General features: G+C 44.1%; 1 long non-coding RNA gene across 1 annotated transcript; it reads left to right on the forward strand.

Moving 5' to 3' along the window:
- Positions 1-4,850: 4,850 nt before the first annotated feature.
- LOC119433744 (uncharacterized) lies at positions 4,851-8,968 on the forward strand. The gene is made up of 3 exons (XR_005188438.2): positions 4,851-5,171; positions 7,435-7,551; positions 8,753-8,968. It is a non-coding gene; the product is annotated as an uncharacterized LOC119433744 (long non-coding RNA).
- Positions 8,969-14,599: the final 5,631 nt, after the last annotated feature.

The raw sequence follows: 14,599 nt of genomic DNA on the forward strand, positions 1-14,599 counted from the left end.
ACTTAATTCAGACTCCAGAATGTGCAGCGGGGAATACTCCATGCTTAGAAACTGGCTACAGAGTGATTACACACTGCACATCCATGTAATTATGTGTAACAGGTGCTCTGATCAGCTATTTCATGTCTGTGTTTCAAGTTATGCTGATAGCGCACCCCAAAAGCATTTATTACATTTGCAACGAACATGTGGTCTCATATGGCGGGTTGTGCACTTAACATACGGATTGGCCAAAAATTTTTCCGCCAATTGTGGAGGACTGATTGCAGAATTATAATAAAAACAGTTTGAAATAGCTTTACGTTAGAGCACCCCAGTATTGCCAACTTACGTGATCATCCAGAAAAATCAAGGTAATTGCTATAAATTGGATGCTGTTTTTAAGGAGCAATTCTTAAGTGAACCAAAACCCTCCTCTTTTTACTTTGAATTCTCCAGTCAAGCAGTGAGACTGTCAAACCGATCTCTTAGAATAAAATGCGATGTAACCTGCATAACGAAATATTTTGGGGCACGGTCACTCAAGGAGCGGTCTAACTCGTGGTCAAGCTTGCTATAGGTATATCGCCAAGGGGAGGGGCAACATTTGAACAGACACAAGTCCCCGACCGATTCAAATCTCTGACCCCACCTGCATTGAAGGAATTGTGGATATGTGGATAGAATTTCCAGGAAAGCATTAACTTACATTAATACAATCCTTTAAACTTTAACGACTCATCATGCAGGAGAGAGTAAAACAGATCAATAATATCCATGCTGATAGCTAAGCAACTACCAGAATTCTCTTCCTTCAAATACTGAAGGTACTATGTGGAATGGCTCTGGAAAGCAGTTCTGCAGATAACCAGCTACAGTATGCTGCCAAGTACCTTTCTCAAACAATCGCTTGAAGAAGATTCACTTGCTTATGCACTCGCTCGAGTTCTTACTCTCATCAATTCTCACTCGTTGACTTGCTCAAGGCTGTACTCGCAACAACTTACTCTCGCTGATACTTGTGCCCCTCTCACAACTGTGAAGTGATTCCGAGTGATCTGTACCAATATTTGTTTCAAGCATATGATGTAGTACTATATTCGTTACACGCTGTTGTCAGCGAGACCTAGTTGGGACATAGTGGTGTGCCGAAATTCTCTTGAAGTTTAGCATATTGGATATATAATTACTGTAAATGTATACTGGAATGCATCAGGATTTATACACCACCTAACAGAGCTGGCAGCGTACTTGTACATTGTACAGATATGGCAAGTGCTTGTGCACTAAGCTAAACCTCTCTTGAGGGCCCAACACATGAAATTTGCATCCTGAAGCTTAAAAAGTTGTATTTGCAATAGAAAATCTTTGTTAAGTCAAGGTTTCTATGCTCCAGTGATGCAAGTAACATTATATATTCTCGTACATCACTTTTCAACTGAAAATTTGTGGAAGAAAACAGTGGTCAGGGCCAGTTTGCAGAGGTTTATGTTGTCCAACTGCACAAAAATATTGCATAGAAGAATTCAAACTGGAATGAACATTACACAAAGCACATATTTTGGAGAAATGGTGATCATTATTGCTGGCATTTATTGCGTTGTGCTGTCACGCCCTGAGAATGTGTTGGAGGAGGAGGACAAAACATTTATTTGAAACCAGAGGCTCGTGGTTTCTTCAGGTGCCGGAGGCGATGGCAGTTGGTCGGCCTGGAGCCCCTGCTCCCTGGCGGCGGCCTCTGCCCGCCCCGTGACCCAGACCTGCTCATCAGGGTCGGAGATGAGCAATGTGGCCTCCCATTGCTGCGTTGTGGTAAATTGCAAGCACTGTGGGCTATCCCGGATACGTATATTCGGACAGATGGAACAGGTCGGCACAACTTGCACTGCAGCATAAAGGTTGCTGGATCAGTGTATGAATACAGAATTGGTGTTGGGAAGGAGCCCGTCTGTAGCTTCCTCCAGATGAGCTCCTGCCGTTTGGTTAGTGATTCGTGAGCTGGGGTGTATATAAGTCTGCCTAGTTTATAATATTGCGTAATTTTATTATACGTCGCCATACGGTCTCGCGTCGACCACCCAAATTCCTCTGTCTCCTCATTCTCCGTTCCGACCTGGGTTGGGCCGTGGGCTTGGGAGGCGAAAGCTCGAGCCTCTTGGTGGGCGGCCTCATTGCCGGGGAGTGAGGAGTGGGCTGGGGCCCAATGAATTTGGACAGTGCGATAGCGTTTTGGGCAAGGATTTTATTAGCTAGTGGGGAAATGCGCCCTTTAGTGTGTTGGCTAGCAGTTCTTACTGTTCACGTTTTAGTTCCCACGGTGCTTGACAAAGGCCTTTGGGGAAAATAACATCTGCAACAAAACATGTTTTGCCAAACATTTTGATGATAAATGTCTCAAAACTGGCTGAGCTAGGTTTTCTGATAAACTGGTGTCGCTTCAGCCCCGAGGGTATTCAGTTCTTGTGTTGTCTCAACTGCTTCCCAAGTAATGTAATTTAAATATGACTAAATTAGTGCCTCTTACTCAATCTCTGGTGGCTGCATTTGTGAATATTGTGTTGCCAAAAAGAAAAAAGCATATTACATGTATTCTTACCTGATCTAATACAGTGCAGTCCACTTATGTAATGAAAAATGTTTTTGAAAATAACTCGGCTGATTTTACAGGTTCAGTCATAAGTAGTGCTGCACATATAAAGTGCAGCGCGACTATTACTTTTTCTATTTTGTGGGCTTTCCTTCAGGTTTGGAAAAAGTTATGTAGCATGTATTGAGCAACAGAAAGCTGGATCATGAATTTTTCAGGGTGGTCTACAATTTTCTCATTGACATGTTTGCTCTAAATGTAATTTTTAATGAAGTTTATCAATTATTAAATAATCATATAATTAGGCAAAATAAATATAATAGTCCGACTTGCTCAGAGTGACGGCAACCAACATTACACAGACAGAAGTGTTGCGGAAAAAAGGAGACCCAGACAGGAGAGACTCTATATGCCTTGAAACTCGTCTTTCCTGTCTTGGTCTCCTTTTTTCTGCAACACTTCTGCGTTCCCCTTTTTTGTAAATGTCAAACCAACTAGCCCAACAGCTTACTATTCTAAAGCAACATTACCTTGGTTCTGTCCAGCTACGTGACACTTGCATATTTTTGTTTTGGCACAGTTAAGTTATATGGGCATGGTATATATATATATCAGTCTCTTAGTACCGCATTTGTCTGACTGTGTGGTTCAACAGGTCAACAAACAGCACAATGATATCAACTTCCAAAAGTGTGTTGGTATATGTTGTGCGTATATGTAGTGAAACATGTAAACAGCCTCTCTCTGCCGGCTGTGCAGGCACAATGTGCACAACACTCCATCGGGCTTCAGCAAGAGCCATATGGTTGCAGCAGCTCCCTCCTAAATTCCAGAGAACAGCAGCAACAATGAAGCGTATCTTATCTGCACAGAACTCTAGAGGCAATATTTCAGGCTGGCGTGAATGTTTGAACAATGTGTGAAGGGGGCAGTTTCGCTGGAGATCGGGATCGAGATGCTGATTAGAAATGGCGAGTGTCAAGCTGGGTCCTTGCCGATTACTGTCAGTTGACCCATTGATTGCTCACCTGTTTTAAACTGCTAGAATAAAGGGAATTAAGTAAAAGACTATAAATGCACAACACCCCCCCCCCCCCCCCCCCCCCATTCGGTGTGCCACTGCCATCAAGCATGTATACTTGGCGATCGAATACTGTACTGTTGCCCCTCAAATTTTGGTGCACACATTTGTTGCGTCTTTTTCTGCCCATTTTCAACGAAGCGGGTTATGCCTTAAGCTAGCTGTTATACTCAATTTTCCATAATTGTACAGGAATCTACAGGCACCGCGTGGTGTTTCCTCGCGTTAAGCCCATCCACTTAGTTAGGGCCGTACATTTCCAGGACTGATAATTCTAAGTATTCTTTTTTTTTTTCCCCAAGAACCATTGTCGCTTGGAATTCACTACCTGTGGATGTGTTGTACTGCAACAGTGTGGATGTGTCTCCGCGATTTGCCTCCTGCAATAATGCCGCTGCGGGACGTCATGTATGAATAAAGAAAAATGACCCAGAAAGAGGCCTCAGATAAGACATAAACCATTGCAAACACCAGGTAAGCCTGCTGTCACAAGTAAAATTTTGCATGATTAGCATTTATTACACATCTTTCTCCGAGTATGAGTCTGTATGACACAGAAACGACTTCTGACAAGACTATATGAACCATGGAGTCGGATACTTGTTCTTTGCCAACCAGAGAATGACAATGTCGAGTAGTTTCAACCTGTGGAGGCTTGGACTGAGGTAACCCCCACGGATTTTGTGGCTCCTCATCATCAGATATGCCGTAGAACTTTACGATTGAAAGAGAGGAAAGAATCGTCTCCGTCCTTGAGTTCCAGCATGCTTCCGTTAATTTTGTCAAGGCAAAGAGCGGTACTCAAATAAATGTATAAAAAGAAAAGGCACGCCGCTGCGCAAAATCCGTGGGGGAATGTTTGCAGTTGCTCCAATCAATATGCCTGCGGTCGCGATGTGAAAATGTGAAGCATTCACGGTAGCGGAACGGTGGTGCCGGACGCCGCGTGGCCTCTGAAACAAGAATCACTCGGACAGCGCAGCGCGCGCGGGCTTTTACCGCCCGCACAGGTCAGAACTCTCAGATATATAATTCAGTCACTATTTACCACATAATTGCTTACAATATTAATTACTAATTTCTCAACATCACTTTGCGTATGTTCTGCACCTGTGCTTCTTGGAGCTCTCTCTTTGCGTCGTCCGCTCGGGGTTGAAGAGAATAACGTACACTGTACTAAAGTCTCGTCATAGAATAATGGTCTAACTTGCTTACAGTAGCGGCAAATATGACCCACACAGCGAAACTCACCATGCGAAATCCGCGAGGTCGTGTTAAACCATTGTCACAGACATCACCATTATCATCATCATCACCATCAGCTGATTTTTGTGCACAAGCTTTCGAACGCTCAGACACGGCCGTAAACTGTATGGTTAAGAACCTCTGTGGCCGTACAAGTTGTGTGAACGGTTGTTTAGCTGGCAGCACGGAAACGCCTCCTACACGATGCCGGTTATCCGAGAGGCATACAAGGCTAAGTGTAAAACGACATACGGAATGTCCGAGGAAGCTGCCGTTTGGGTAAGTCGTCGGAAATCCAAACTTTTTCGCCCGATTTCCTATTCGATCAACGTAACCTAATTGGCTGTATTGATCTGTTCGAGTAATTGCTTCGGTATTACAGCGGCTGCACGACAGCGTCCCCAAGCAAAAATTTAAGTGGTTCCAGTCGGAATGGCCTATGAAACACATTGACCCAACTTTCTTTTAGACTCCGGTCCCGGCTGTGATTAGCCAAAATCACTATATTGCCGCGATTCAATTTTCCTTCCGTTCCTAGGTGCGCGAAAGCTCACTTGCAAAGCCTTTTTTATACAGCAGAGGTTCACCGGTATTGGTGAACCTCTGCACCGGTATTCTATGACGTTTCACCTGCATCGGCCGGTCGTGAATGATAAGAGAGAAAAAGAAATTGAGCGAGAGCGAGCCAGAATTCGTAGCTGCATGCATTAACAGAGCTGGTGGCAAATGGCTACGTTGGTACTTGTCCGCTAAGCTAAAACTCTATTGAGTACCTAACACATGCACATACTGAAGCTTATGTATTTGCATTACAAAAATGCATTTCAAAGGTGCAGCACTGTAACTTAGGTCCTGCACCAGCAGAGATTAAGGAGCTCGCCCAACACTGATACGAGTAGGAAAAGCAGTCGGCTGAAAGCACTAGCCAACGCGATGCGCAACCTTGGCCCAACTTTACCACTTCGCCTTGCAATGCCATATTGAATAAGCAGTAGTGACGCGCATTCACAGAAACTGTGTCTCCACTGGCTACTGCCACACGTCACCATCCTTCACCCCGCTCTCTCTCTCTCTCTCTCCAACATAGCGACTACGTGCACTTCAGTCTAATCCATCTTATTGAAAGCTTTCACATGCCGTTACAGACCCAGCTTATCATCGTGTCGGTGCACCAACATGGCGGCTACAATGACGTCAGTGCAAGCCATCTATATATATATATGTATTAGAAAGAGAGGGAGACACAGAAAGAGAGGCTGTACATCACGCAAGGACAAAAACTTCTAGTAGCACTCCCTGAAGAAGCATGCTTTATCAGTGAGGATGCACATTTTTCTGTTGCCGAAACACTTTGCTTAACTTCTGACATAAGTTTTTCATTGCTCCGGCGTGCAGCCTCTTTATATCAAAATATGCTATCGTCCTTATGCTATATTTCAAAATGATGCTATTAAAAAAATAAAAGACAATAAAGGTTCGTTTACAACTTGATGCATATATATAACGTCTGTCGATCAACTAGTTGGCTTCTCGGCGGCTAAGTGTGGAGTCCGTAACCACGACAAGAAATATTTGCAGAAATTCTATGAAAGCCTTTGAGCTCACGCTCCTTCCCTGGAGGGACTGCACTTAGAGGGAGGAATAGAGTCTGTGGAGGAGAGTTCTTTATAAGCAAACGCCAACTGGCTGGGCAAGACAGCAAACTTGGAATTTTGTAAATGGTCTACAAAAATTTGCTGTCTGTCCGTTTTTCATGAATGGTCTGGCATTTCCTTGAGTCATTGGTTGACGCAGAAAAAAGTAAGGAGAAAGAAAAGGCGCTGGAAAGAAAGTCAAAAAGCAAAAAAGAGACCTGTTGCAACCTAGGTAGGCATAACAGCAGAGATGAGCATTGTTTTCCACCAAGATCTTCTAGTGAGTCAGCCATGGCTACATACGGAAGAGGGCGCACACTGTTTTGCAAGTCGCCTATTACACAATCACCACTTTTCCTGCGCTTTGCCCATGCTATATTCTTCATTTAAAATACAAGAATGAAGCTTTGCATCATACGTTGACAGTAACACTTGATGCAAGTTCCACTCACTTTCGGTCACCTGCTGGCCGACTTGATTGAAGAGATGTTAGGAGGGAACTTGAGATCATGGCTTTGTGGTCCTTATCAGGCAATGCATATTGTTATTTGATCACACTCGGGAATCGATGAGGCAGACAGTCCAAACCAGGGCTGCTTTCTGTGTTAGAAGCCTTTGCCAAAATTACCGCATCCGTAGTTGGCATAATATAAGGGTTAGCAGCTCCGAGAGATTTAAGTCTTCCATCTCCTGACACTCAGCTGTTCTGAAGACTGCAGAGATGTTTCATTAGGATGGGCTCTCAGCAGCAAGTAGCACATGTTATTGTTCACAGCAGGTGAAGCACAACTAGGCGACTGGCCACGGCCGTCTGGTGTCGAGGGATCGGGCAGTGATGTGATACTCCTCTTATGTCCCAATTTTTTTTTTGCCACAATGGTTTACTTCTCGGCTTGCAAACATTCCAGATAGAACTGGCTCGGCAGATTTTCTTGAAGGATATTGCTGAGAAGTGCCGCAAAATGGTCAACAAGGAGCCGAAGAAAAGGACACTGAAAAGAAAAGGTGTTGCGAGAGCTTACAAGGTAATTAGTCTGTTTAACAGTGCATTTATGGCTCAGCGCAGCGAGATTTTAATACGTGAAAAATGCTCACTTCTGGTTGCAACTGTCCTGAAGGATAATGTCCTATTGTTGTTCATGGAGCTTGTGGTTAGACGCCAACTGGCAGTGTATTGCTCTTTTACTTTCGTTTAACTTGAATATAAATGAAAACATTGCCAACTGAGTTTCATTCAGTCTTGACCATTTGCTTTTACTCTGCAGCTGGTGTATTGCTCTTTTTCTCCTTCCCGTATGTCGAATATAAATGAAAAAATTTGGCATGCGAGTTTTATTCAGTCTCAATCATTTGCTTTTACTGTGTGGCTTTGTTATCACGTTTCTGCTGTCGTGTTAGAATGCGCTTGCGACATCGGAGAATGCATGGTTCTGGAATGTCACCATCGCTCTTTCTAGCATGTTCTAGCCCTGGCATCTGTAGGTGCGCTAATGGAGGATTCTGGCAAATACTAAAATTTACCTCGTTGCTGCGATTATATCTAGATTTGATGATGCATGTATAAAAGTGGCCACACGCACTTAATTTACCGACTGCCAACCATGCTTGGTCACCGCTGAGTTGCGTGTGCCTTACTTTTGCCCGAGGGCACAATGTCGCCCCATAAACTGCTCGCAGTTTGTTCTTGCTTGTCATATTGCTACTGACCTGCGCATTGTCACATCTACGTGACAATACGCTAGTGATGTCCCCATTAAAGAAGTCCTTTATTCTCCATTATGTTGCTTCATTTTTTGATGCTGCTAAAAGGACTTGCGGTACTGAACTAGGTCGTGCACATGAATCGGAAGAAGCACGCTTCCATATGGATTGCAGTAAATCTGTTCATAATGTTCAACGATTAGTCCTCTCTCGTGCCTTAAATCACCCATCATGTCTCTCATCTTTTCAAACTCTTCACGCACTTATTAAGGAGGCGGCGCATTCACCAATTAGCGGGTGCAGAATCTGGCTGCAATACTTCGTGCAGTCATCCTTTCAAATGCTTTTCCTGATAATCGTTGATGTACTAGTCAAGTGCATGATGGGAGGATGTGCGGTGAGGTTAGACCATTATTAGCAAGTCTTGTTTCTTTTGTTTGTTTGTTTTGGTTTGTTCTGACATTCTTCATTTTCTAAGCTGTGTGTGTGTTAATTGTGCATTTTCATTGCCTTGTGTCTATACAGAGCAGGTTTATCGTGGTGTGACAAAGACCAAGACACGAGGGAGACGGTGGTCGCTGACACTACCACAATCCAGTCTTCGGCTGTAACAACACATGTAACCTGTACTTGCACTGCATGGTCAGTGGTGCGTTGACCTGGCTTTCTGTAAAGGTGTCAACTGTTGTCAGTCATTGTGGTGTATTGTTTTATTCTTTTACATTATACGTGAAAGAGTGTTTGCACTGTAAAGGGGTGTACTGAACAGTTCAGATGGTAGCGTCTGTTCGTAATCGAAAGGCGGGTGACGAAGAGCAGGAACAGCTGGTTGCACGAACGGCTCCCACTCGTGCTAAGCACTGGCGATCCGGCTGGCCTACTGGTTGCACTGCAGGCATTGAACAGTCGATCTGGCTGGCCTTGTCTGTGTGCTCTTCTTCTTCATTACAATTACCCCCGGTGCAAAAGCGGAGCCATCCTGGCGACTTACGACGTGGAGACGAGCGGTTCATAAAATGGTTTCAGGCGGTGAACGTGGACAATATCCCGTCCACGGCGGCGCTTGTCGGATGTCGGCGTAAGCGGCTCTATGACATAGTTGACCGGAGAGGTGCGTTCGACGATGCGGTATGGTCCATCATACTTCGAGAGAAGTTTTGTCGAAAGTCCAGGCGTGGTATAAGGCACGGACAACAAGACAAGTTGTTGTCTCCGCCTATACTGCGACACTATGATCCCATCGCCCCGACTGAAGTGCATACCGATGCCAGTGGTATTGGCCTTGTCCGTGTGCTCTTCTTCTTCATTACAGCACGTTTATTCTTAAAAATCTTCGGAAGGAGGAAAAACGAAACTTGGGAGGGAGCATCATGTGACAATTTTCAAGCCTAATCTAGTTGTCGGCTACACTGCTCGGAAGTGTCAATGCATAGCTCATTGTGTGGACGCTTTGGATCTAGCTTTGCTGTTGCAATCACAACAATGCTTTCTGGTATTGAGGCCGAGAACCAAAGACTTCAAATGCAGCGAGCAGAAAGTGAGCGACACAGACTGGAGAAATAATTGGCAACTCTGGCAGCCAGCGGTGTTCAAACCTACCACATTGCAAGCGATGTACGGCATGCTGCTCCCAGGAATCAAAGCGTGAAGCGTGCACTTGGCAATCACAAAGAAGCAGAGAACAGTGGCGAAGGAGGTTGCCTTGCCAAGGCCTGAAATTGTGCTCCCTCGTAGAAGTTCATGTCATTAGCATTTTTGGGGGACTAACCTCTTTCATGCCACTCTTCAATGAAAACAAACTCCTTTAAAGGTTCTCTGGTGCTGGGCAAAATCTAACCAATGTCACAGGGATTCCTCAAGCAGAGCATCCTGGCGCTTTAGCGCATGCTTTTCAGCGATTCTCTCAAAAAGTGTCGGCGTTTGCGCATACTGGCGTGCCACACATCCCAGAGGCCAGGCGTGGACTTCACAGCGGCAGTGATAGATGCTGCAGCGTGTCCAAAGGGATGCACTAAGAACCTCGTACATGACGTGTTTCAGCAGTCACAATGCGACATGTTGCTACATTGCTTTAATACTAATCGCATTAACATCGACATTCATTGTTGCTCAATGTGTGATGTATACCAGTAAGCACAGGTGCACAGAAGGTGCAAATTCAATACATTTTGATGCATTTAGCATTCTTATTCTACTAACCGCACTTTGGCATGCTGCTATCTAGCCGCTGTCGCATGACTCTTAAAACTAGAACACATCCCCGATGTCTGTCCATCTAAGCAAAGCTTTATTTCTTTGTTTTGGAGAATGGTGCATTAAAACACTACATATATGGTATGTACATTGTGCAGCTTTGTTTATTTACAGATTATGAGGCGTCCATGGTTTTGGGTTGCTTCTTTTCTTTTTGTTCCGCAGCTGCCTGGATCTTCCGAGGGGGTGCCTATCTTAACTGAGAGAAGGGATAGTTTCCAGTCTCCCTTATATACATCTGATGATGTCAATTGCCTCTTTCTTATTGATTGGTAGTTCAGAGTGCCCTTTTCTAGTTATTTGCAAAATGTAACTGCTACTCTGAGCGCCCTTTTCCAGTTGTTTGCGAAACGTAACTGCGACTCTTGCTACCGTAGAAAGAACTCGTGCTGACGACTTCCACACGTGTATCCTATATGTGCATCCATGGTAAATCACGCAAGTGAACTAAAAATACATGTTGCGCACAACCTTTAGTCAAATGCCATAGTCGACCGGCACTAATTACATATTCATGAGAGTTAAGGGTACAAAATGTGAGGTCCGAATTAGGCACCATATAAGTCGATACAAGACTATACGACATTGGTGTGCAGTCGGTACAGTTTCGAAGAAAAAATGAACACCAAAGTGGGAGCGATGTCAAGAGAGCTTCGATTTTAAAAAACTTCCGATGGTTGGTTTCTCACCCAGTGCCCTCAGCACAGCAGCAAGATGGTCTACCCATCATGCCATGAAGTCACGCTTTGAAACCCCACATAAAAACCTTACCAGCTTCAATCGTGCAAGCCAGTGTTTTGAGATGCTTGGCACGTGAATTTCATCGCGTGACAAATTTACTGATAAAAATGGAAATGTGCACTCTTCCAGCGGAGAATTAGAAATAAACTTTTATACATTAAAGAGAAGCCTATGCGCAATCACACTGTAGTTCATTCAAAGACAGAATTGCCGAATCTCAATTCTACAATGCCAGCAGGACAAAACTGGCTGCAGTAGGGAGGCCGTGTATAGTGAAGTTTTCTTTGTGGCGTTCGAAGGTGTGCAAGGTCACCCAATGCAAAATACAACAGCTGCATGTTGCCCTCGATATGACATCAGTCACGACTACAATATACAAGACCGATTACAGAGCCTCGCAGTTAGGATATGCCACCTAAGAGGGCCTTATCAGTTGCCGAGCTAGAACAGACCCTTCATATGTGTGATAAGTAACGAATGCGAAGCATTGGAAATCTCGCAATGACCACTACAAATCATAAATAAATGTGTCTTTAGCAATAATGTTTGTAGCTACATTGCTTGAATGCTAATCGCATTAACGTCGACAGTCCTTGTAAGATAAGTGCTGCCAAAACTTTTTCTGTACCCTTCCTGTGTGCAAAGTGTTGTTCATTATTCTATACTTACGTTCATCTTGAATTAGTGTATTAAACTCTGTTCAAGTTCACTGTTTTTCTCGGCTTTTCTTGCGTTATCCTTCGTGCTGTGCATATGCAGTGCATTCTAAGCCAAAGCACTAATTAACCCTCTTCCTACATACTGTACCCCGTTTTTTGTAATTTGTTTGAAACATAGTTGAAAAAAATATGCAGACCTAATGCGCATGTTGGAATCAATGTCAAGCGAAGCTAGCTTAAGTAAAACTGTTAATTAAATGCTTTACAACTAACGCCGATGTGTATAATTTTGTTTAGTTTCATAATATGCAACATTTAAACTCTTGGAATGTTTGTTTATCCACCACAAAGGTCAATTTTATTGTCATACAATTTTTATTGCATGAATTGCATGAAGGCACTCCTCATTTAAATTCTGTCTTTAGTACTCAACCACGCGTTATAAAAACATCATTGTATTATATTATAAGACGAAAGAAAATGCTATTTCACCAGTTCTATTTCATTTTTAGGAAACGGAACCCGTTGACATTACACCATTGACAACAACGCGGGCGGTCGAAAGGTTTCATTTTCACTCGACTCTGCGCCGCCCACGCTTCAGTAGTTCCTAACCTCGCACAAACTGCATGTAGCAGATAATTCCACTTCCATGTGATGTCGCGGGATGCCCGACCTACCTGAACGGTCCACGCCGCTTGACCAAAAGCAGTTGCAGCAACGCATCGTAGCGCCGTCTGTCGGGCGCCGTTTTACTAGGTTTTACTCACCGACGGCAGCCAAGGGCGGTGATGGCGTATGAAACGTCACCACGCACCAGTTGAGAGTGGTGGGAGATAATTGCCATAAAGGTATTCGGACCCTTCGGATGCAATTTTCTCATAAACGAAGTCTTTTCTTTGCACGAAACAAGCGTTGCGAGGTTTCTGGAATGGTATTTAAACAATCCACGTCGGACTTAGTATTTGCCTTTAGTGTCCCTTTTATAGTGGTTCATATATACTGTGCTTAATAACAATCTTCTATTGCATGCTCATCAATACCAGTCTTCCCCCCCCCCCCCTCACTTCGCTCGCATCAAGGTACCATATCCATCTCGGCTCACCCTCGCACGCTCTCCCTTACACCCATGGCGTGCAAGGCGCAATGGGATCTTATCAGACTTCATATTGAACATGACGGCGAGAGTATCTTGTATTTAGTAATAGTACCGCTTGTTTATCAGACGTTGGTTCGCTTCGGCGGCCGCTCTCCGTCACGTGGCACCGATTTGAGAGGCGTTCACAAACAATCGCATGTAATTCAACCATTTGGCCATCTGCGCCTGCGGAAGTTTTTATTTATTGCCTCCATATTCCTTCTCGGTAGCAGTGAAATTTTGTTATATTCAAATTGCGTATAAATGGAGATTGTTATATTGGTGTTCAAAATACACGGTGTTCTTTGGTCAAGTTATAAAAAGTTAAATACTTCGTTATACTGAGAATTTCGTTATATTGATGTTTAATATGACGAATTCAGTAAAATAGGCACTTTGTTTATCGAAATTTAGTTATATTGAAATTCATCCTTTTATTCAATACAGTCGCCAACGGATTTTTCTCTCGTGGAAAGGGCTATTAAGATTTCCAAATTATCAGGAAATCGAAAAAAAACAACTAAATTCAATGAAAATATTCGTGGGGCCGCAACATTCATTTGGGTACGGATTACCAGCGAAGCTGTTTAGGCTGCATACATGGACTGCATATATTATGAAATATTTTTTTCATATGGCACCACACTACGCCGACACAAGTGCTGCCGTGGTCACCGCACCTCACATGCACCTGCCGCATCCGCTGAGCACTACAGCCGCGCCGTCACCTCCGACGCGCGCAGGCCACGTGCACAGGCGCCGTCGCCACTCTATTCCCCCTCTCCCCTACCCGTGTCCATTCAGTCCACGCGCCGTGATAGGGACGTAAGCTGCCCAGGGTACCCCCCCACCCGGCAACGCATGCGGGTGATGCATACGGGGGCTAGAGGTAAACAGCTTCTCTGTAATAAAAAATCATTTTGTTTGATTTGAGAGTTGGCGACCAAAGATATGGTTTTATACTGTGCCGACAATATCAATCCCGTCGGATGCCGCAAAGAAAGCTTCGTGTTAAAATCACATGAACCAATGCAACGGGCGACAACCTGTTGCTCATGGCCGCCATGTTTGTTGTAAATTTGCAACATTGTGCACGCGCATCATGTCCAAGAAATTGACCAAGTTCAGGTACATCTAAAATTTTGGTAGCCCTTATGCTTGGTTACTAGTATTGGGTCTACGAGTAAAAAAAGTAGGAAGTTCTGCCAGAAAGGTGAAGCACTGATAGCGATAGCAATGTATTACGACAAAACATTTAACTGCATGACGGTTCATAGTTTTATTGGCCGTATAAACTGCAGTAAGCTTTCGCTTTTTAATTAAGTTAACAAGCATGGTGTCATGCGTGCGCAGGCAAACAAGAACAGATATCTCACTTGATGACCATGAACACTTGTTGCCAAAACGCTGGCGTAATGAAGAGCGCTGACAACAGGGAGCCAATGCTTAGTCTGCGTCTCACTTCAACACATCTCTGAAACCCGAGCTTACATAACCTCTGGCACTAGGTGTGCGGGAAAACAGCGCACACGAAGCCACCAGCCATCTTGGCTCGCCCTGCAATGCTACCGCTGCAGATTA

Source organism: Dermacentor silvarum, chromosome 11 (genome assembly GCF_013339745.2).
Source record: "Dermacentor silvarum isolate Dsil-2018 chromosome 11, BIME_Dsil_1.4, whole genome shotgun sequence".
Lineage (NCBI taxonomy): Eukaryota > Metazoa > Arthropoda > Arachnida > Ixodida > Ixodidae > Dermacentor > Dermacentor silvarum.